General features: G+C 45.2%; 1 protein-coding gene and 1 non-coding gene across 2 annotated transcripts in view; both read left to right on the forward strand.

Annotated features, from left to right (window-relative positions):
• LOC126195089 (putative inorganic phosphate cotransporter) overlaps positions 1-23,956 on the forward strand; it is a 378,205-nt gene that overhangs the window by 8,632 nt on the left and 345,617 nt on the right. The window lies entirely within an intron of this gene.
• Trnas-gga (transfer RNA serine (anticodon GGA)) lies at positions 19,542-19,625 on the forward strand. The gene is given in 2 exon segments: positions 19,542-19,581; positions 19,591-19,625. It is a non-coding gene; the product is annotated as a tRNA-Ser (tRNA).

Below are 23,956 nucleotides of genomic sequence, written 5' to 3' on the forward strand. Positions count from 1 at the left end.
AGATGCTGGATGTAGTCCTGTGGAACGGCTTGCCATGCCATTTCCACCTGGCGCCTCAGTTGGACCAGCGTTCGTGCTGAACGTGCAGACCGCGTGAGACAACGCTTCATCCAGTCCCAAACATGCTCAATGGGGGACAGATCCGGAGATCTTGCTGGCCAGGGTAGTTGACTTACACCTTCTAGAGCACGTTGGGTGGCACGGGATACATGAGGATGTGCATTGTCCTGTTGGAACAGCAAGTTCCCTTGCCGGTCTAGGAATGGTAGAACGATGGATTCGATGATGGTTTGGATGTACCGTGCACTATTCAGTGTCCCCTCGACGATCACCAGTGGTGTACGGCCAGTGTAGGAGATCGCTCCCCACACCATGATGCCGGGTGTTGGCCCTGTGTGCCTCGGTCGTATGCAGTCCTGATTGTGGCGCTCACCTGCACGGCGCCAAACACGCATACGACCATCATTGGCACCAAGGCAGAAGCGACTCTCATCGCTGAAGACGACACGTCTCCATTCGTCCCTCCATTCACGCCTGTCGCGACACCACTGGAGGCGGGCTGCACGCTGTTGGGGCGTTTGCGGAAGACGGCCTAACGGTGTGCGGGACCGTAGCCCAGCTTCATGGAGACGGCTGCGAATGGTCCTCGCCGATACCCCAGGAGCAACAGTGTCCCTAATTGGCTGGGAAGTGGCGGTGCGGTCCCCTACGGCACTGCGTAGGATCCTACGGTCTTGGCGTGCATCCGTGCGTCGCTGCGGTCCGGTTCCAGGTCGACGGGCACGTGCAGCTTCCGCCGACCACTGGCGACAACATCGATGTACTGTGGAGACCTCACGCCCCACGTGTTGAGCAACTCGGCGGTACGTCCACCCGGCCTCCCGCATGCCCACTATGCGCCCTCGCTCAAAGTCCGTCAACTGCACATACGGTTCACGTCCACGCTGTCGCGGCATGCTACCAGTGTTAAAGACTGCGATGGAGCTCCGTATGCCACGGCAAACTGGCTGACACTGACGGCGGCGGTGCACAAATGCTGCGCAGCTAGCGCCATTCGACGGCCAACACCGCGGTTCCTGGTGTGTCCGCTGTGCCGTGCGTGTGATCATTGCTTGTACAGCCCTCTGGCAGTGTCCGGAGCAAGTATGGTGGGTCTGACACACCGGTGTCAATGTGTTCTTTTTTCCATTTCCAGGAGTGTAATATTCCTTGGGAATTTTTCCGCAGCTAATGGCTCCGAGTTACTGGAAAAGAACGCGGGTCACTCCTGTTTAGAAAAAGGATAAAATCGGATGCTCAGAATTATATGCCATATCGATGACTTCCATTTGTTGCAGGATCCTAGAGCTTATCTTAAGGTCGAACATCATTACACACCGTGAGGAAAAAAAGCTTGTCTCGAAGATTCAACACAGAATTTGGAAACATCACCCCGTGAAACACAACTTGATTTCCGGCAAGCATTTGACGTAGTGTCACAATGCAGACTGTCAACGAAAGCCGGAGCATAAGGAATAGGTTCCCAGATGTGAGAGTGGTTCGGAGACTCCTTAAACGCGAGAGGCGTTCAGTGAGTAATGCAATACATTTTTTTCTCGGCCAGTTTCGGTTGAATAAAGGGGGAATTTGTTGTGGGACATGGTGGAATATTCCTGGATCAGTCCTTATAGTTTCATGAAGTTCCGATAGATGGTGACACTACACGTTGCCTTCAGAGTGGCGTCTGCAACGGAGGTGCTTTCCGAGCAGAGAGCTGTCATTGAGTTTCTTTTAGCGGGAAACCAGAGCATCGAAGATATTCATAAGCGCCAGCAGAAAGTCTACTGAGAACTGGCAGCGAACAAAAGCACGGTGAATCGTTGGGCGAGGCGTCTGTCATCATTGCATGATGGTCGCACAAACCTCCCCGAGTGCCGGGCGAACTCCTGAAATGTTGGAACTAACATTCGAGATGATCGACAGATCACATTTTAATACATCGCTGCACAATTCAAGGCTTCAGACAAGTCTACGCACCCGAGAAGAGCTCACAAACTTCACTGGACTGTTCTTCCTCATCCAACATACAACCCGGATCTCTCACCTTCCAACTTCCATCTGTGTGGCCCGATGAAGGATGGACTCCATGGGAAGCAGTACGTGGTTCATGAGGAGGTTATTGATGCAGCATGTTGTTGGCTTCGATGTCGATCAGTACAGTGGTAGCATGCGAGCTTCCAGTAAGGTGACGCAGAACCGTCGCATTGAACGGAGATAATGTTGAAAAATAGGATTTTGTGGCTAAAAGAGTGGAGAATAGTATGGTTTATTCGAATCCTTTATAAAGCCAACATGCTTTCAGAAGAAAGTGTGTTGCATTACTTACTGAACGGCCCTCGTAATAGAGCTCATTACGTTGTCTTGAGCGGCTAGTCTTCATCAGAGACAACAGTATCGTAAGGAGTGTCCCAGGGAAGTGTGATAGGACATCTACATCTACACGGATACTCTACAAATCACATTTAAGTGCCTGGCAGAGGGTTCATCGAACCACCTTCACAATTCTCTATTGTTCAAATCTCGTATAGCGCGCGGAAAGAATGAACACCTATATTTTTCCGTACGAGCTCTGATTTCCCTTATTTTATCGTGGTGATTGTTTCTCCCTATGTAGGTCGGTGTCAACAAAATATTTTCGCATTCGGAGGAGAAAGTTGGTGATTGGAATTTCGTGAGAAGATTCCGTCGCAACGAAAAACGCCTTTCTTTTAATGATTTCCAGCCCAAATCCTGCATCATTTATGTGACACTCTCTCCCATATTTCGCGATTTTACAAAACGTGCTGCCTTTCTTTGAACTTTTTCGAAGTGCTCCGTCAGTCCTATCTGGTAAGGATCCCACACCGCGCAGCACTATTCTAAAAGAGGACGGACAAGCGTGGCGTCTGCAACGGAAGTGCTTTCCGAGCAGAGAGCTGTCATTGAGTTTCTTTTAGCGGAAACCAGAGCATCGCAGATATTCATAAGCGCCAGCAGAAAGTCTACTGAGAACTGGCAGCGAACAAAAGCACGGTGAATCGTTGGGCATCCTTGCAGTCGCCTTGGTAGGTCTGTTACATTTTCTAAGTCTCCTGCCAATAAAACGCAGTCTTTGGTTAGCCTTCCCCACAACATTTTCTATGTGTTCTTTCCAATTTAAGTTGTTCGTAATTGTAATACCTAGGTATTTAGTTGAATTTACAGCTTTTAGATTAGACTGATTTATCGTGTAACCGAAGTTTAACGAGTTCCTTTTAGCACTCATGTGGATGACCCCACACTTTTCGTTATTTAGGGCCAACTGCCACTTTTCGCACCATTCAGATTTTTTCTAAATCGTTTTGCAGTTTGTTTTGATCTTCTGATGACTTTATTAGTCGATAAACGATAGCGTCATCTGCAAACAACCGAAGACGGCTATTCAGATTGTCTTCCAAATCGTTTATATAGATAAGGAACAGCAAAGGCCCTATAGCAATACCTTGGGGAACGCCTGAAATCACTTCTGTTTTACTCGATGACTTTCCGTCAATTACTACGCACTGTCACCTATCTGACAGGAAATCGCAAATCCAGTCACGTAACTGAGACGATATTCCATAAGCACGCGATTTCACTACGACCCGCTTGTGTGGTACAGTGTCAAAAGCCTTCCGGAAATCCAGGAATACGGAGTCGATCTGAAATCCCTTGTCAATAGCACTCAGCTCTTCATGTGAATAAAGAGCTAGTTGTGTTTCACAGGAACGATGTTTTCTAAACCCATGTTAACTTTGCGCCAATAGACCGTTTCCTTATATGTTCTCTATATGCATAAACGAACTGACGGATAGGGTAAACAGCAATTTTTGACTGTTTCCTGATGACGCTGTAGTGTACGGGAAAGTGTTGTCGTCGAGTGATGCAGGAGGTCGCATGACGTCTTAGAGTATCTGTTTGGCTGTTCAAATACAGTATTAGTGATAAACTGCTTGACACAGTCACGCCGATCAAATATCTAGGCGTAAAGTTGCAAAGCGATATGAAACGAAACGGGCACCTGAGATCTATAGTAGGGAACATTGGGAATAATACAGAAAAATGTAGCTCATCGGCCGACCGAAGTGGCCGTGCGGTTAAAGGCGCTGCAGTCTGGAACCGCGAGACCGCTACGGTCGCAGGTTCGAATCCTGCCTCGGGCGTGGATGTTTGTGATGTCCTTAGGTTAGTTAGGTTTAACTAGTTCTAAGTTCTAGGGGACTAATGACCTCAGCAGTTGAGTCCCATAGTGCTCAGAGCCATTTGAACCATTTTTTTGTAGCTCATCTACAAAGGACACGGCATACAGAACGCTTGTACGACCCTTTATTGAGTGATCCTCGAGCGTTTGGATCGTAGAAAGCACATAGTATGTGCGACGAAACTCAAAACCAACTTTCGTGGGACCTAGTACATACGATTTGTGATTTCACAGTTGTTTGCTACTCATCACCATACATTTTTAGCGATGTCACTCTGATTTATTGATTGTGTAGCAAAGGACACTACCGTCCAATTCTTATTTTGACGTTGGCTTACCAATGATTTCAGCATACTGCACTTCTGAAGACGAAAGTTTCAACTGCGGAAACCGGTAAAGTGAATCGTACAAAGATTCTCTTGTGCAGCTGACGACTGACTTTTTATCTTTGTCGACTTCTCTGTAAATGAAGGTAAATCCAAGATAATACCATAGCAAAAAGAAAGAATCTGATAGTACCCGAGAACAGGATTAGTTATGAACAGCTTGAGTACCTCACGTCGCGCAAGTATTTAGGGGTAATACTGAAAGCGATATAAAATGCGACGATCACGAAAAATCAAAGCGAACAGAAGACTTGGATGTGTTTGGGAAAGTACAGCGCATCTGTAAAAGAAATCAAATACAAGGGTAGGACAAAAATGTGGTATCACCACCAGAAATGCATGCCTCAACATAATAGCAGATGCTAGGCAAGCTTGCAAATTGCGCTGTTGTGTTTCACAACAAACGGCACCTGCGCAATGTCCTCATGTGTCAGTCGTGATCAGAACAGTGTTCTGTGTAGTTGTGAGTGCGTTATGTCGGAGGTAAGCGAATTCGAACGTGGGCGAATTGCTGGTGCTCGTATGGTGGGCGATTCCGTAATCAAGGCAACCCAAATATTTGGTGTATCAAGAGGCACCGTATCGAAGATTTATGCCGCATACAGGGAAAGAGGAAAAACACGATCCGCTAAGACACAACGCGGACAAAGCTGAGTGTTAAGCGATCGTTGCACACGGTCATTGGAGAGGGTAGTGATGAAAATAAGAGGACGGCAACTGCGAAAGTCACTGCAGAACTGAATGTCGCACTCGTGAACCCTGTCAGCACCAAAGCACCACGAAGGGGCTACACAGCAGCGAACAGGAGGAACTCCAAAACCACTCACAAGTGATGCAGATGTCCGTAACAGGAAAACATGGAGGAAAAGCCATAAAACCTGGACTGTGGAGCAATGGAAGAAAATTATTTGGTTGGATGAGTCTTGTTTCACACTTTTTCTAACTTCTGACCGATCTTGGGCGCCAAGAGACAAACATGGCGGGAGTCGGTGATGCTCTACGTGATATTCCTTTGTCCCCTGGTCAATCTGCAACATCGCATAACTGACAAGGACTCTGTGACCATTCTGGCTAACCAGGTCCATCCCATGGTACAATATTTGTTCCCCAATGGTGTTCCAAGACGACAGGGCCACTGTCCACACAGCTCGCATCCTCCAGGACTGGTTTTGTGAGCGCGAGAAAGAATTCTCGCATTTCCCCTGGCCACCATAGTTACCGATCTTCATGTTATTGAGCCTTTGTGGTCTACTTGGGAGAGAAGGCTGCCTGAACGCTATCCATGTCTATAATCGCTACAGAACTAGCGGAAATAATGCTATAAGATTATTTTGAAAACCTGTATACATCCATTTCGAGGCGACTATAAGGTGGTTTGAATGCGAATAGGTTTGCTACTCCGTAATAGGCGTGGTAATGTGTGTGTTTTCGGTGTTTCCGTATTTTTGTGCATCCCCTGTAAAGAATGATAGTGTGACCTGAGCATTATTTCAGCGTCTGGAGACCGTATCAAGTAGGCATGGCGATAGACATCGAAGGAATTCAGAGTCATAGAAGGAATTCAGAGTCACGCTGATGGATCGGTGTAGACTATAACATAGGGTTGTAGTACTCGGGGAATTTAAATGGGAATCACTGGAAGAAAGACAGCTTAGTTCTCGCCATACCCTGTTGGGTAAATTCAGATAAAGTGTATTCGGCTGTAGGACCGTTAAGCTGCCACCATCGTATATCTGGCGTAGGGATCACGAGAACAACATATTCGAAAAGGACTGTACGACCGTTAAGCTGGCACCATCATATATCTGGCGTAGGGATCATAGAATAGTATAAAAGAGATTAGGCTGTTTACGGAGGCTTATAGACATCCATTTTCCCCTCTCTCAACACGCGAATGGAAAAGGAAAGAAAAATAATTACTATTATTGGTACGAAGTATCCTCCGCCATCACCAGTACAGTAGTTTGCGGAGTATTCACCCCGCCAGTCAAAAAAGTTTCGGGACTGGATTAATAAAATAGAAAGACAAGTTAAGATGGTAGTTTAAATGCTTCAGGTGTTCTCCATAGTATCCTCCCACTTAAGAGTGTTCTCGAAACATCCTCCAGGCTGTGGGTAAGTCATCCTTTGTTTCAGGAGTGCTAGTTCTGCAAGGTTCGCAGAAGAGCTTCTGTGAGATTTGGAAGGTAGGGGACGAGATACTGGCAGAATTGAAGCTATTAGGACGGGTCGTGAGTCGTGCTTGGGTAGCTCAGATGGTAGAGCACTTGCCCGCGAAAGGCAAAGGCCCCGAGTTCGAGTCTCGGTCCGCCACACAGTCTTAATCTGCCAGGAACATTCATATCAGCGCACATTCCGCTGCAGAGTGAAAATCACATTCTGGAACACACAGAACGTTCATACAGCCACGTGAAATGTCAGATAAGGGGTTCTTTGGAACGTTGTTCACCTCGTGTCACACTGGCTTGGAGGTAGGTTATGGAGTCAAAGCGTTGAAACTTCATGTGAACTGCCGCTCTTTGTCGTTCGTCTTGATGACACAGTCCACCCCTCGCTTGAGTGGCCAGTGCGTATGACTGCCATGCTGCGGGCCCGTGTTCGATCCACATCTGCGTCGGATATTTTCTCCGCAGGGGGACTGGGTGTTGTGTTACCGTCACCATCATTTCATCGACACGCAAGTCACCAAGTGTGGTGTTGATTGAAGAGACTTGCGACTCGGTTGCCGAACCTCTCCAGGTAGGGAATCCTGTCCATCATTGCCATACGATCATTTCTTTTCAATGGTAACACCAAGTCTGGTCGCTTTTGGTGACTTTTTCCAGAGAAGAGTTGTCAGCGGTTTGCATTTCAGTCAAGTCATGGCAGTCGCTCACACCTAGTTATTTTTGTGTGGGAGTCAAGGATTTTATCAATGATTCCTGGAGTTGTAACCTCCACAGGGAACCAGGACATTCTGCATCACTTGTGCCCATATGGCCACTCCGAAAATTTTGAAACCACTTATAAACTGTTCTAACCGAAGGTACAGAGTCACCGTAATGTTTATCAAGTTTCTCTTTAGTCCTGAGGCGTTTTGCCTTTCATAAAGCAATGTTTAATAGCCACACGAAATTCTTTTTCGTCCATTTTTTGGACAATCACTCGACTTCCTTGATTCACACGAATGCCAAGCACAAAGAAATAGACCAATATGGCTGAAACGCGGTGTGCGCTCTTTCCAAGGACGATACTAACTAAACATGACCTCGATACGCGCCGGTGGTGCCATCTCTCAGACTTTGCACGGACTTTTCAAATGCTCCTCGTAAGTATGTAAATCAGGACCGTGGGTCACCAAAGATTTCTCATGCCTGCCCTGTTGGAGCTAACGATTTATGAGTGGCTGCAGATGGACATGGAACACCTCAAGGAACTGGTGGACTCTCGTCCTCGCCTGATTGAGGCTAAGAAGGTGGTGTTACATTGTGCTAGCGCAATACCTCTTGGGACCGATTAACTTTTTTGTCCGCTACGCTTGTTTCACTTCCAAAGATATTATTAATACACAGACGGGAAAAAATCGCAACACCAAGAAGGAGTTGTGCGATATAAATGAAAGTAAGTAAGCATGTTTCTAAATATGAAAGATGATGTTTATTCAAATTTCAAGGCAGTCGCATAAGAATGACGCTAGTAGCGCACCTATCGGACTACAAATCGGGTTTGCTTTAAATACACGCTGTAATGGTTGTGAGCATTAGTTATCTTTGAGACTGGTCGTGGTGAGTTGATGCTAGTGGCAAGACGGCAAAGACGTCAGCATTGCTCACGAGAATGCTCGGTCGCAAGAAAACTGCGCTCCGAATGGCCACATGGTACTACCAAGAGGGAAGACCACCGTGATCGGCGTATGGCTCTGGGGCATCTTACTACATCTGCAGCAACAATTTGAGATGCAGCTGGGAGCACAGTGACACAAAGAACTGTTGTTGTTGTTGTTGTTGTGGTCTTCAGTCCTGAGACTGGTTTGATGCAGTTCTCCATGCTACTCTATCCTGTGCAAGCTTCTTCATCTCCCAGTACCTACTGCAACCTACATCCTTCTGAATCTGCTTAGTGTATTCATCTCTTGGTCTCCCTCTACGATTTTTACCCTCCACGCTGCCCTCCAATGCTAAATTTGTGATCCCTTGATGCCTCAAAACATGTCCTACCAACCGATCCCTTCTTCTAGTCAAGTTGTGCCACAAACTTCTCTTCTCCCCAATCCTATTCAATACCTCCTCATTAGTTACGTGATCTACCCACCTTATCTTCAGCATTCTTCTGTAGCACCACATTTCGAAAGCTTCTAATCTCTTCTTGTCCACACTAGTTATCGTCCATGTTTCACTTCCATACATGGCTACACTCCATACAAATACTTTCAGAAACGACTTCCTGACACTTAAATGTATACTCGATGTTAACAAATTTCTCTTCTTCAGAAACGATTTTCTTGCCATTGCCAGTCTACATTTTATATCCTCTCTACTTCGACCATCATCAGTTATTTTACTCCATAAATAGCAAAACTGCTTTACTACTTTAAGTGTCTCATTTCCTAATCTAATTCCCTCAGCATCACCCGATTTAATTTGACTACATTCCATTATCCTCGTTTTGCTTTTGTTGATGTTCATCTTATATCCTCCTTTCAAGACACTGTCCATTCCGTTCAACTGCTCTTCCAAGTCCTTTGCTGTCTCTGGCAGAATTACAATGTCATCGGCGAACCTCAAAGTTTTTACTTCTTCTCCATGAATTTTAATACCTACTCCGACTTTTTCTTTTGTTTCCTTTACTGCTTGCTGAATGTACAGATTGAATAACATCGGGGAGAGGCTACAACCCTGTCTCACTCCTTTCCCAACCACTGCTTCCATTTCATGCCCTTCGACTCTTACAACTGCCATCTGGTTTCTGTACAAATTGTAAATAGCCTTTCGCTCCATGTATTTTACCCCTGCCACCTTCAGAATTTGAAAGAGAGTATTCCAGTTAACGTTGTCAAAAGCTTTCTCTAAGTCTACAAATGCTAGAAACGTAGGTTTGCCTTTTCTTAATCTTCCTTCTAAGATGAGTCGTAAGGTTAGTATTGCCTCACGTGTTCCAACATTTCTACGGAATCCAAACTGATCTTCCCTGAGGTCCGCTTCTACCAGTTTTTCCATTCGTCTGTAAAGAATTCGCGTTAGTATTTTGCAGCTGTTACAAATCGGTTATTTCAAGTACACTTCACTTAAAACTTCCGGGCTGATAGGCCGTGGTCGAACTATAAAACTATCTCCTAACGTTTCGTCTCCGACTGCGGGAGACATCATCGGAGGTAAACCGGCGAACTGCGAAGAGGACTCGAGGAGGCGTTGATTATATAGGCAGTACAGAGGGCGCCACTGTCGATCACGTGGCGTCGGCTATGAGATTGTCTCTGGTAATGCCAACATTCACGATTGAAAGTAATCGATCGTCACGCTTGCGGTGCAACGCTGACATCCAAATTTTATCCAGTTTAACACCTTCGTCTTTCCTGTTAAAATTATTACGATGTTTATCAATCTCGATAGCCTCTCTATACAAGCGTGTATAATAATGCGAGGTTTTTGATATGACGCTCGTCTCGCTGAATTTTATTTCATGATCACCTTCCTGGTAAACATGTTCCGCTACGGCCGATTTATCCGTGTGACCTAGGCGGCAATTCCTCTTATGTTCGACAAGACGGGTGTTCACACTTCTCTTTGTGGTACCGATGTAAACCTGTCCACAACTACAAGGAATTTTATATACCCCCGGTGTAGCCAAAGGGTGCCGTGCATCTTTTGCCGACCTTAAGAATTCTTTTATTTTCCTAGTAGGTCTGAAAATAGTTTCCACCCCATACTTGCCTAAAACTTTCCCAATGCGATCTGTGACCTTGCTAATGAACGGAAGAAAAACTTTGCCCCTGGACGACTGTTGTTCGTCGTTACTCCTGATTCTCTGCCTAGAGCGAAGTGCTCGATCTATATCCTTGCTAGAAAAGCCATTCTTCACGAAAGCTGACCGTAGATGTTCAATCTCACCTTTTAAATAAACAGGTTCACAAAGTTTGTGCGCCCTGTCTACCAAAGTTTTCATTACACCTCTTTTTTGTCTAGGGTGGTGGTTTGAATCTTTGTGTAGATAACGATCAGTATGTGTGGGCTTTCTATACACCTTATGGCCCAACGTTCCGTCCGGTCGTTTAATCACAGACACATCCAGGAAGTTCAATTGCCCATTCCTTTCTGTCTCCATAGTGAACTGGATTTTCGGATTAATGCTGTTTAAATGTGTCAGGAAGGCATCCAAATCCTCTGCTCCGTGTGTCCATACTACGAACGTGTCATCGACATAGCGATACCATCTGGCTGGTCTCTTACTGGCCGTCTGCAACGCCCGTTGTTCAAAAGTCTCCATAAATAAGTTAGCCACAGCAGGACTGAGAGGACTGCCCATAGCCACCCCGTCAATCTGTTCATAAAAGTCACTATTGTATTGAAAGTAGGTTGTGGTGAGGCAGTGTCGGAATAATGCCACTATATCGGTGGGAAAAATATCCGCTATGCATAAGATAGCTTCGTTTACCGGAATCATGGTAAATAACGACCGGACGGAACGTTGGGCCATAAGGTGTATAGAAAGCCCACACATACTGATCGTTATCTACACAAAGATTCAAACCACCACCCTAGACAAAAAAGAGGTGTAATGAAAACTTTGGTAGACAGGGCGCACAAACTTTGTGAACCTGTTTATTTAAAAGGTGAGATTGAACATCTACGGTCAGCTTTCGTGAAGAATGGCTTTTCTAGCAAGGATATAGATCGAGCACTTCGCTCTAGGCAGAGAATCAGGAGTAACGACGAACAACAGTCGTCCAGGGGCAAAGTTTTTCTTCCGTTCATTAGCAAGGTCACAGATCGCATTGGGAAAGTTTTAGGCAAGTATGGGGTGGAAACTATTTTCAGACCTACTAGGAAAATAAAAGAATTCTTAAGGTCGGCAAAAGATGCACGGCACCCTTTGGCTACACCGGGGGTATATAAAATTCCTTGTAGTTGTGGACAGGTTTACATCGGTACCACAAAGAGAAGTGTGAACACCCGTCTTGTCGAACATAAGAGGAATTGCCGCCTAGGTCACACGGATAAATCGGCCGTAGCGGAACATGTTTACCAGGAAGGTGATCATGAAATAAAATTCAGCGAGACGAGCGTCATATCAAAAACCTCGCATTATTATACACGCTTGTATAGAGAGGCTATCGAGATTGATAAACATCGTAATAATTTTAACAGGAAAGACGAAGGTGTTAAACTGGATAAAATTTGGATGTCAGCGTTGCACCGCAAGCGTGACGATCGATTACTTTCAATCGTGAATGTTGGCATTACCAGAGACAATCTCATAGCCGACGCCACGTGATCGACAGTGGCGCCCTCTGTACTGCCTATATAATCAACGCCTCCTCGAGTCCTCTTCGCAGTTCGCCGGTTTACCTCCGATGATGTCTCCCGCAGTCGGAGACGAAACGTTAGGAGATAGTTTTATAGTTCGACCACGGCCTATCAGCCCGGAAGTTTTAAGTGAAGTCAATACCGGCCGTGAAAGTTTACATTGTATGATATTTCAAGTACAATTCAGAGCCAGTCGCCCTGTAGCTTGGATTCCACTGACCCCAAACCACTCCCATTTGCGAATTCATTGGTGTCAAGCGAGAGCGCATTGGAGGGGTTGTTTTCTGACAAAGCCGGTTCTGCCTCATCGCCAGTAACGGCCCTTTATTGGTTAGCAGGAGGCCAGGTGAGGGCCTGCAACCAACACGACTGCTTGCTAGACACAGTGGACCTACACCTGGAGTTAAGGTCTCGGGTGCGATTTCGTATGACAGAAGGAGCGCTGTTCTGGCTATCCCACGCACCCTGACTGCAAATTTGTAAGTCAGTCTGGTGATTCACCGTTGTGCTGCCATTAATGACTAGCATTCCAGGGAGTGTTACCCAACACGATAACACTCGTTCACATACCGCTGCTACAGTCCAACACGCTCTACAGAACGTCGTCATGTTGTCTTGGTGCGCTCGATCACCGATCTGTCTACAATTGAGCACATATGGGACATCACCAGATGACTCCAGTATCATCGACAAACAACATTATCCGTCCCAGTATTGACCGACCAAGTGGAACAGTCATGGAACTCCATCCCACAAATTGACATCCAGCATCTGTTAAACACAATGCAAGCTTATATTCGACTGTCTGGCAGTTACAGCTTTCACATTTGCAATGGCTTGTCTCGCGCTCACGTTAACCTGTGATCCTGCAATATTAATCGCTTAAATATGTTACGTAGACATATGTATTCCCAAAATTTCATTACTCTACAGTAATTTCTTTTTGGTGGTACGACTTGTTTTTCCGTCATTGTATATATGCGAGTTTCTGACTGTTCAGAAGTTAACGTTGTCCGTATTTGTAAGAACAGTATTAACAGTTCAGCTTATGCGATTAACTACTTAATTACAAAAGTAACATTTGTTACAACATTATAAAAAAAACATATTAATTGTCGACTGTATCTGTTGTTTCACATGTGTTGTACAGATCTTCCAAGTTTCAATTATGTGTTTACTCGGGTCATTCTTTTTAGGTGTTCCAAAACACAGATACGCATTGTTTTGGTGATAGAGAATAAACGTCTGTGTTTCGCAAAAAAAGCACACACACATACGGTAGTTTAATGTTTTTCGTCGCGTTTTTCTGTACGTATGTGAAGGATGAATCCAGGAACCAGTGAAGGTATTTTGATATGGTTTTCGCCAATGGACAGGCTGATTCAAGAGGAAAGTTTGTGTGTATAATTTATTACTGCTACGCCAGAAGTCTGGCCATAGATAATTAGTGCTACCCGTTCGAAGTGGTGCTGGTCACTAGTATACGTATGTCTGTCTTGGAACACCCAAACAGAAGTACCCAGATGAATTCATAGTTCAGATATACATACCCGACCCTAACCATTATTTTTAACTTCTGCCTTTGTATCGACATACTGAATGAAATTCAGTGCCTGCACATTTGAAACGAACACTCTGCTGCCCGAGAAGTATCTTGAACTCCTAACCTCCACTTTACCAGGTACGAATGTTATCCAGATACAGCGAAACCCACGTGTGTGAAGCTGTGGTTTATTTTTCTTGATTTAGAGAGGACGGTGAGCATATGCGAAGCGGCTGCTGGTTTGCTCGGCCACTGCTTCCCAGACGACGTTGCCTGACAGGCAAGTGCGCCATTGTCCGCAGTGGGCCGTTATCTGGTTTGCGCGTGGCGAGGGCGTCCGTTTCGTTATCTAACAGCGTCAACAAAATCAATATTTTGGCGGAGATCTGCCTGGCATGTATTATCCACGCAATTAGCTGCCTGGGAGAGGGAAGATAACGCGAACTATACTCTCCATATACTTGTAAAATGCGTCTGCTACAGCGTGCGAGGATTTATTTGCCATTCACACGGATCGATCAGAGGAAGAGTAAGTGCATACATTACTTTGTCCAGGCCTACGCCGAGGAAACCTTGTCTGTACGGTCCTCACGGGAGCGATATGCAATGACTGAAAAATATTTATAACTTAGGATGGCCGGGCTGCGGTTTAGAAACTTTGTCCTCTCATATATAAGCCAAATATTTTGTCAATGTTTCACCCAATCCAGTTTATCTACGAGGGTGTGTAACGAATATCTTGGCACAACACCAAACTTCGATTGCCGTATATTCGATGTTCATCAATTTTATAACATACAGGACCTGCTTAAGGTCCAAGAGAAAAATGTTCAAATGTGTGTGAAATCTTATGGGACTTAACTGCTAAGGTCAGCAGTCCCTAAGCTTACACACTACTTAACCTAAATTATCCTAAGGACAAACACACACACCCATGCCCGAGGGAGGACTCGAACCTCCGCCGGGACCAGCCGCACAGTCCATGACTGCAGCGCCTTAGAGCGCTCGGCTAATCCCGCGCGGCAGGTCCAAGAGACGCAAGTGGCCGCTTGAGGTGCCAAGCTTAAAGGGGCGGTAATTATCGTGAGTGGAAGTATACGGTAGCAGAAGCAGTAAAGACGGGTTTGTCCAGTTTGCAAGATAACTGCGAAGCGGCCTCTGATATCACTATCAACTATTGCCCTAGTTAGTACATTGTCCAGTCACATTAATGTGACCACCTGTCAAAAGCCTGGACTGCTGCGAGAAGGGCAGCAAGAGAGTCAGTGGCGTTCTGGAAGGCACCGACAGGGATGTCCAACCATCAGTGCCGTGGCCAGGTGAGCTAGGTTTCTCGACTGAGGATCCATGGCGCGAAAAGACCGAGGTGGTCCTACAGATAACTGCCTTTAAATCCTGGGAGTTTGGAGGCCAGAGGAGTACGGTAAACTCATCGTGGTGCTCTTCAGGCCATGCACGTAGACTGCAAGCTGAACTACACATTGCGCTGCCCTGCTGATAGATGCCATCGTGCCGCGGAAAAACAAACTGCATGTTGGGTTGGACATGTTCCCCAAGGAGAGATGCATAATACTGTTAGCACACCGCTCTCCTGGCCGTTTTCCAAAGCTTGAAGCCGCTACTACTCGGCCAAAAAAATGGTTCAAATGGCTCTGAGCACTATGGGACTTAACATCTGAGGTCATCAGTCCCCTAGAACTTAGAACTACTTAAACCTAACTAACCTAAGGACATCACACACATCCATGCCCGAGGCAGGATTCGAACCTGCGACCGTAGTGGTCGCGCGGTTCCTGACTACTCGACCAAATAGCTCTTCAGTCGGCATCACGAGGCTGCCCTCCCACCAAGAAAAAATGCTTGGCAGTAACGGGAATCAAACCTTGGTCCTTCGCCTGGCAACCACCTGTGCTGAGCAATCAGCTGCGTATACAGACACAAACGATGAGTCAAATCGGAAATTTTTCTCGAACCGGCCCTGACACTACAAACTAGAAATAAAAAGGTACAATGAAATGAGATTAGGACTGGAAATACTCTCAAATGAAAACCCAGTATTGCCGGCCGAAGTGGCCGCGCGGTTCTGGCGCTGCAGTCTGTAACCGCGAGACCGCTACGGTCGCAGGTTCGAATCCTGCCTCGGGCATGGATGTGTGGTATGTCCTTAGGTTAGTTAGGTTTAACTAGTTCTAAGTTCTAGGGGACTAATGACCTCAGCAGTTGAGTCCCATAGTGCTCAGAGCCATTTGAACCATTTTTTGAAAACCACTCTTGTTGGGGTCTGGATAGAATGAGCTATAATATTCCCGTGTTAATTTGTTCGTGTCTTTCTATGTAGGTTCTAGGCGCTTCAGCCAGGAACCGCGCTGCTGCTACAGTCGCAGGTTCGAATCCTCTCTCGGGCTTGGATGTGTGTGATGTCCTTAGGTTAGTTAGGTTTAAGTAGTTCTAAGTCTAGGGGACTGATGACCTCAGATGTTAAGTCCCATAGCGCTTAGAGCCGTTTGAACCATTTTGTTTCTATGTGTCAAAAGTCAAAGCTAGTAACAAATTCATGCAATAAGCCATGCGAATAATACCAAAACGTAGGACTGCTGTTCTGCAGACTGTTTCAGTAGGCATGGTTTGCCGTAGCCTTCCTCTAACGTGATATGAAGGGTTGAGTGTGCATCTATGTCATCCGATTGGCTATGATGAATTCTTGTGCGATGTAGTGTTGTGCTTGAGAGATTGTGGATGAGTATGGAATAAAAGTAGAGAGGTTTAGATCATGTGACGGTACTTTCGATCTGGGCTAATCACCGTCAACAGAGTCGCATGCCCTCATTACACTGAAGGAAGGTATGAACTTATAATGAAATGAATACCCTTATATGCATACAGGCGTTGATATAAGTCAACGGGGACAGTTGGAAATGTATGCCCCGACCGGGACTCGAACCGTAGATCTCCTGCTTACATGACAGACGCTCTATCCATCTGAACCACCGACGACACAGAGGATAGTGCGACTGCAGGGACTTATCCCTTGCACGACTCCCGTGAGACCCACATTCGCAACTGAGTTTCCTGCACTATACTCATAGTGCCCCTGCCCATCATACTCATTACTCGCGGCTTTACTGCCGATTCCCGTAAGAGTTCGGGCACTCTTTGTGCATCCGCACAGAAGAAGATGGTCAAATGGCCGGTGAGCCTTAACTATATATACATACCGTATCTGTTCTTTCGGACATGTCCGAAAGAACAACAGATACCATCTTATGAACTTTACGCAGTCCGCTGGCGTCTGGAACCACATCTTCAATTGGTAACCGAATTCAGGCTTTTGAAATTTCTTACAATTCAGAATTCTATGGGCTACCTTCGAGTCGGGAGCCACTGCACTTGTACACGTTATATCTCTAGGCCATGGAAGCTCATATTCTTGAATGGACTATTAGTTGGTTTTTAAGATGGGAACGGAGCACAGGATCTAATGTACGAGCGTACTGTGTAAATTGTGCTGCTTTGCATGCAGAGGTACTATGAAAGATAATACGACTGACGGTCCTACATCATCTACAATGCCTGACAAAATAAAAGAAAAAAGAACTGAAGCACCAAGAAGACATGGTCGTATTACAGTGTATCTTCAGGGAGAACGGCTACCAAAGTGCATTAGTGTTGTTCAGATTTTTTGTTGTCATCGGGCGTGGTAGGATACATGAAGGGTGTGAACAGTATCAGACGTTGAGTGACCATGGTGAAGGATAGGGAGATGCTGCGTACGTTTGTGAGACAGCGTTATCAGCACTTGGTAGAGATTGAAATGGACCTCATTGTCGGTCTTCATTTGGCCAGCTGGACGAATCGTGCAACATCGAGATGTTTGGGCGATTCGGACGCGACAGAGGCCCAGTATTGTACTGCATGGGAACGTGAGCACAGGAATACTCATCGTCATCAAAGTTCCGACCGACAACATCTGATCACTACAAGAGAATACCGTCATACTGCGCACCAAGCGCACAGTAATCCCTTCACATGTATGCCTAGCATTAGAAAACAAGTAATGGACCCACTACGATATTTTGTGACACCATACACATAGATCGGAGATTAGCAGGAACCGGACTAGGGAAATACTGTTCCATGTTTAGGCTGCCGTTAACACCACGAGACAAACGGCTGCTTTGGGGGCAGGGGCGCCGTGACCGGGAATCATCGACTGCTGTGAATGGCATCGCATTGTGTTCAGCGATGAATCACGGTTCCCGTATGACCACTATCGGTCAATATGGCAGCGACCTGTGGAGAGGTTCCATTCTTGCAATACCTTTGAGAGGCACAGTGGTGTTGCTACTGGCGTTATGGTGTGGGAAGCCATCGGGTTTGACTTCAAGTCGCGTCTGGTAGTGACGGAGGAAAACGCGGCACAACGGATATCTTGCGTCCTCATATGTTACCGCTAAAGCGACCGTATCATGGTGCAGTTTTTCGCAGGACAGTGCTCGTGGAAATTGTCTTTATGAACTGTGTGTTATGCTGTACCACTCTCTGCAAGATCCACGGAGCTGTCGCCGATAGAATATGCGTAGGCCAGCCTGGACGTCACCTAGTCCCAGTGACAGCATCCAGTGTATCAACAACCAGTTACAACAGTTGTGTATCAGCTCGCCACAGGAAAGGATACAACGACGGCACCGAACCAAACGGATCAGCCCATGGATCCAGGCTAGTGGGGTGCGACATCATGCTGCTGGGTTTGCCTATACTGCCAAATTCTTTGTAATCTTGACTCAATTTCGAGATCATTACCTACCCTCTCACACCATGAAGTTTCATTTGGTTCTTCTCCCCTCTCTTCTGTCAGGTACTGTATATTTAACAGCGTGAATGGCCTGAATCGCACAACGACCCGAAGTTCACCGCACGGTGTAATCAAATAAGAGACGACCCTGCGGTCAGTAAGGTGACATTGACCCCGAAGATAGCGCCAGTCGTGGATCGTGTCTGATACAGACGAACATTTTCGTGACACGTCTCCTCCCAGTCGAAGAAAACAACACCGCCAGGCGGTCTGCAGCAGTTCGGCGATGTCTAAACGTATAACATTTCTTGTGAGCCCAATACTGACGCTGAAAACATTCTGTTATTTTCCTACCGTGTTCCGGTTTAGTGCATACAATGAGAGGCAGACTTCTGATTATCTGTCACTGCAACGCGGAACAAATAAATTCCCCGCTCAAAACCGTTTCCCTGAAAAACATGAACTCCTAGGTACGCCGGTTTGTTTTATCACCATGCTGATATCAGCTTACAACTATCGCCTCCGTTGTTGTTAGAAGCTGGCTCCCGTTATGATAAAGGATGGTGTTTTACGTTTAACAGTCGGCCGAATTACGCAAATCGTTAACGTCACGCCAAGTCCTATCAATTTGCGTATACTGCAGAAATTAAGTCGATCCTCGAGAGTATAACACTACCACTGCTTTTCATTTACGTTCTGAAACTATATTGGTGACCAGTTATGGTATATAACAACAGTGCAGTGTTACCCTCTGAAAGGAATTTTGTTGTTTCGACCGTGATGTACCTAACGGAGATGGCTTATCGAAAGTGAAAGTCAGAATTACGTAAATATTTTTGGCTATCCACACTGTCCAAATGATAAAGAAAACGGTCTCCACACTAGTTAGGCATAAAAATAAGTAACCTTCTTGTTCAAGAAAATAGATATGAGTATCTTTAATGGACAGACACAGCCTATATTTCATCACACGAGAGTGCAATGAACTCTGTCACTAGCCGATGTTGACGTTAAAGAAAGTGCTAACAATTACAGAAGAACAAAGCTATTTGCATAAGTACAACAGATAATGACATAGCCGGCCGGAGTGGCCGAGCGGTTAAAGGCGCTACAGTCTGGAACCGTTCGACCACTACGGTCGCAGGTTCGAATCCTGCCTCCGGCATGGATGTGTGTGATGTCCTTACGTTAGTTAGGTTTAAGTAGTTCTAAGTTCTAGGGGACTTATGACCACAGCAGTTGAGTCCCATAGTGCTCAGAGCCATTTGAACCATTTTTTTGATAATGAGATACAGTTTTGCCTTCAAAGCTTGGTCAAACTGAATGGTTTCTTTTACCAATTACTTTTCTAACTGACATGGGAATAATAAAAAAAAGAGTTCACTATCAAACAATTTCTGACAGTTCTCTGAAGAAAAGAAGTAACTGTTCTCATTGATAATGACATTCCTAGCCACTTTACCTGCAGTGAGGATAAAACAGTAAGTGGGTGCTCATAAACTGTTATTACACTTATTAGAACACAATGAGCACACAACTTAACATAAATATCAAGAGTAGTTAGAACTTTTTATAATCAAGTAACTTTGTGCATTTCGGCAGCTTTCAATTGGGGTGGGGGGTGGGGGTTGGGGGGGGAGCTTAATATTGACTACTGTAGTAAAGAAAACTAAACGCATTTTGATAAACAATTTAAAGAATGCCAACTTAAGAAAACTGTTTATAGTTCTTTACCTTTTTAAACCAGAAGTGAGAAATTTTAAAAGATCACAAAACAAAAATTATGAAAAGGTTCAGATACCGTGAGGCTCTCACAAAAGCTACATTTCCTTCCTCCTTCGACTTCACCAAATTCCGCAATAATATTAGACAATTTACTTCACTCAATTTCAACATATTTAATTAGGTAATAGTCATTCCTTTTGAATATTATTTTTCAAAATCAGGACAGTCGGAAGTTATAGTTCAAACGAAGAGGATCCTGAAAGGCTTTGTGATAAGGAAAAAATCAAGGTAGGTACATAGATTCAGGTATAAATTATTTGAGCACACTAAAACATCCAATGAGCTGATCCTTCACTTTACATATCTACAATTCCTCCATTCCGTTACAGTGACTGCGCAGTGTGGAGGCGAGTGCGTGTTGGTAGGTGGATTTGCAGGTAGAATTCCTTGGTGGCGATGATAGATATCAATTCCAGAATAGTTCCAGCTATTTATACATCCATGCGAGGCTTTGGCACAATGGAAAACGGCACAAAAAGCGCCTCTCTCGGCACCAGCACAGTACAGGACTTTTACATAAGCTGTTGACAATTTGGTAGCTCGTCCCGACTAAATCGTTGTCCCACCTCTTCCTTCATGCCAACCACATTTTGCGCGCACTGCACGATTCCGTTCCCGAGGAGAACCACAATACCTTTTATACATATAAAGAACTAATAACCCTAAGTGAGGATCAGCAGTTACATATCAGCAACCAAACATATTAAATAAAACGGAACGTTTGCACGTATTGACATTTCTAGAAAAAAAGTAATTTACAAAATGGCTCTGAGCACTATGGGACTTAACATCTGTGGTCATCAGTCCCCTAGAACTTAGAACTACTTAAACATAACTAACCTAAGGACATCACACACATCCATGCCCGGCCGGCCGGAGTGGTCGAGCGGTTCTAGGCGGTACAGTCTGGAACCGCGTGACCGCTACGGTCGCAGGTTCGAATCCTGCCTCGGGCATGGATGTGTGTGATGTCCTTAGGTTAGTTAGGTTTAAGTAGTTCTAAGTTCTAGGGGACTGATGACCGCAGCAGTTAAGTCCCATAGGACTCAGAGCCATTTGAACCATCCATGCCAGAGGCAGGATTCGAACCTGCGACCGTAGCGGTCACACGGTTCCAAACTGAAGCGCCTAGAACCGCACGGCCAAAAGAAATTTACACAAATTCCAGTTATATAGGATAAGTTTTGTCTCTCTCCAAGTGAGGCAAAGTGTTTAATTAATAAAGACAATACATTGCATATGTTTTTGCCAGGACATCAAAGTTTATACAAAGAAAAAAGCGAACACTCTTGTGTTATCGATATAATCATGTTTGATTATTATTTAGAACAGTTTAGCTACAGAATGTTAAATAAAACACAAAAAGGCAAAGTAAATTAATAGAGTCTTAGAGGTCTCGTGTTACAAGAGAAGCTAGTAACGCGCCACCGATCTATCGAATAGACATCTCGACGTAGAGGGGTTGGACAAAAATATGGAAGCACTGCGACAAATTCACGCTCGAACATTAACGCATATGCTAGCCAAGCCTGCAAGTTCCACTGTCGTGTTCGAACACCAACGGCACCAGTGCCACGCCTTCAATACGTTGCAAGTGTCACTCGTGGTCAGAACAGCGTTCTGTGTAGTTGTGAATGTATTATGTTGCAACCTAGCGGATTCAAACATGGGCATATTGTTGGTGGTGGCGCGGTGGGTGCTTACGTAACCAAGGTAGTCGAAGTGATCTGCGTTTCAAGAAGATTTATACCATTAACAGGAACAGCGGAAAAACGTTATCGGCTAAATCACAACGCAGACGACAGTGTGTCGCGTGTTGGTGACAGACGGTCATTGAAGAGGATTGCGGCGAAAAATAAGAGGACAACTGCTGTAAAAGTCACTGCAGAACTGATTGTGGCATTCAAGTACCCTGCCAGCGCCAAAACAACACGAAGGGATCTCCAGAAACAGGGAATTGCAGCCAGAGCTGGAATTACAAACGACTCATCACTGATGTCAGTGGCCGTCATAGGGAAACGCGGTGCCAAAACCCAAAACCTCCACTATGGAGCAATGGAAAGAAGCCATTTGGTCATGTGAGTCTTGTTTCACATTGTTTCCAACGTCTATCCGAGTCTTTCAAATTCTAAAGTGGCAGGGGTAAAATACAGGGAGCGAAAGGCTATTTAGAATTTGTACAGAAACCAGATGGCAGTTATGAGTCGAGGGGCATGAAAGGGAAGCAGTGGTTGGGAAGAGAGTGAAACAGGGTTGTAGCCTATCCCCGATGTTATTCAATTTGTATATTGAGCAAGCAGTAAAGGAAACAAAAGAAAAATTAGGAGTAGGTATTAAAATTCATGGAGAAGCAACAAAAACTTTGAGGTTCGCCGATGACAATGTAATTCTGTCAGAGACAGCAAAGGACTTGGAAGAGCAGTTGAACGGAATGGACAGTGTCTTGAAAGGAGGATATAAGATGAACATCAACAAAAGCAAAACGAGGGTAATGGAATGTAGTCGAATTAAGTCGGGTGATGCTGAGGGAATTAGATTAGGAAATGAGACACTTAAAGTAGTAAAGGAGTTTTGCTATTTGGGGAGCAAAATAACTGATGATGGTCGAAGTAGAGAGGGTATAAAATGTAGACTGGCAATGGCAAGGAAAGCGTTTCTGAAGAAGAGGAATTTGTTAACATCGAGTATAGATTTAAGTGTCAGGGAGTCGTTTCTGAAAGTATTTGTATGGAGTGTAGGCATGTATGGAAGTGAAACATGGGCGATAAATAGTTTGGACAAGAAGAGATTAGAAGCTTTCGAAATGTGGTGCTACAGAAGAATGCTGAAGATTAGATGGGTAGATCACATAACTAATGAGGAGGTATTGAATAGAATTGAGGAGAAGAGGAGATTGTGGCACAACTTGACAAGAAGAAGGGACTGGTTGGTAGAACATGTTCTGAGGCATCAAGGGATCACCAATTTAGTATTGAAGGGCAGCGTGGAGAGTAAAAATGGTAGAGGGAGACCAAGAGATGAATACACTAAACAGATTCAGAAGGTTGTAAGTTGCAGTAACTACTGGGAGATGAAGAAGCTTGCACAGGATCGAGTAGCATGGAGAGCTGCATCAAACCAGTCTCAGGACTGAAGACCACAACAACAACAACATTGGAGTTTACGTCCCATGACTGAAACATGGAGGGTGTTCGATGATGGTTTGGGCAGGCACATGCTGGTATTACATGGGCCACATGGTTACTCTGCAAGGATTACTGCCAAAGATTATGTGACCATTTTGGCTGATGAGGTCCATTCCCGTGCTGAGGCTGTGCTCCAAGACGACAGGACTCCAGACAGCTCGCAGCGTCCAGGACTGATTTTGTGGGCACGAACATGAATTGTCGTATGTATCCTGGCCACTGCAGTCACCAGATCTCAATATTATTGACGTGGTCTAGTTTGCGGAGAACGGTGCATCATCGTTATCCATCTCTAGCATCGTTACCTGAACTTGGCACTGTTTTGCAGGAAAAATGGTATAAGATTCCCCTAAAAACCATATGGGACCTGTAAATACCCATTCTGATACGACTGGAAGCTGTTTTGAATGCTAACGGTTTTCCACACTATAACGCTTGGTTGTGTGTTGTGTTCCTGGTATGTCATGTTTTCGTCCACCCCTGTATTTCTCCGTAGCCTCTCGCCATCAAGTGACCGCTTCCACTT

Source organism: Schistocerca nitens, chromosome 7 (assembly GCF_023898315.1).
Source record: "Schistocerca nitens isolate TAMUIC-IGC-003100 chromosome 7, iqSchNite1.1, whole genome shotgun sequence".
In the NCBI taxonomy this organism is placed as follows: Eukaryota; Metazoa; Arthropoda; class Insecta; order Orthoptera; family Acrididae; genus Schistocerca; species Schistocerca nitens.